This window comes from Schistocerca gregaria, chromosome 4, assembly GCF_023897955.1.
Source record: "Schistocerca gregaria isolate iqSchGreg1 chromosome 4, iqSchGreg1.2, whole genome shotgun sequence".
NCBI lineage: Eukaryota > Metazoa > Arthropoda > Insecta > Orthoptera > Acrididae > Schistocerca > Schistocerca gregaria.
In genome coordinates this window covers 112,694,562-112,695,548 of record NC_064923.1, presented here as the reverse complement: position 1 = coordinate 112,695,548, position 987 = coordinate 112,694,562, and the positions used below count along the sequence as shown (strand labels likewise).

General features: G+C 46.6%; 1 non-coding gene across 1 annotated transcript; it reads left to right on the top strand.

The window, feature by feature from the left end:
* The first annotated feature begins 328 nt into the window (after window positions 1-328).
* Window positions 329-403, top strand: Trnas-cga (transfer RNA serine (anticodon CGA)). The gene has a single exon. It is a non-coding gene; the product is annotated as a tRNA-Ser (tRNA).
* The last annotated feature ends 584 nt before the right edge of the window (window positions 404-987 follow it).

The following is a 987-nucleotide window of genomic DNA, read 5'->3' as shown; positions in this document are numbered from 1 at the left end:
CCGACTTAATTTCATCCTCCCCAGCTGCTTTATTGCACTGCAACTTATTGACCATTTTCTCCTGACGAACTCTTGGGAAGCTATTCAGAACTGTGGTCATTATTTTTTTCGCGATTTTTGCCATTAATGTTATTACAGGATTAAAATTTTCCCCAGTATTACTCTTTTCTTCGCGGAATGTTGCAGGGCTTTTCAATACTCTGACAGGAATGTACACTTCTCGAAAGTCGGGTGCCAACTTCGCCATACTGTTGTCGGTGGATAAAAACGATGTTGCAGTAACTGTGTTACTGGCAGAAGTAAAGCTGTGAGTACCGGACGTGAGTCGTGCTTCGGTAGCTCAGTTGGTAGAGCACTTGCCCGCGAAAGGCAAAGGTCCCGAGTTCGAGTCTCGGTCGGGCACACGGTTTTAATCTGCCAGGAAGTTTCATATCAGCGCACACTCCGCTGCATAGTGAAAATCTCATTCTGGAACTGTGTTATTGTTTATAATTACGACGCAAACAACACAAGACAGGCACCGCAGTGCCGAACTTATCCGATACCGACAAGCGAATTTCAGTTAAAATGTATATGTTGGAACTTAAATAGTCGCAACACCGCTGTGGAAACACTATGAAATGGAATCTACTATGGTCGCTGATAGTACACGTTGCTGTCACACCTACCTTACCTCCGAGCAAATTGACTCGTCCGTCCAACGTCACCGGCGTGCGCACAATCGATCGAAACAGTCACTTGTGAGCGAGCGCTCTAGCGCGTCACTATGTTTTCGAAACAGGAAAAATAGAGTTGGATCAAGACTGAATGTGCCAGAGGTCGTACAGGACCACAGTGTCATCAAGGTCTTCAACAGGCTTTCGGAGAATCGTCATTGCCGTACAGAACAGTGGCACGTTGGGTAAAAGTTTTCAATGAAGGTCGGCAAACCGTGGCAGAGATGCAACGATCAGGTCGTCCTAGAGTCTCTGAGGAAGTGCGCGCTGC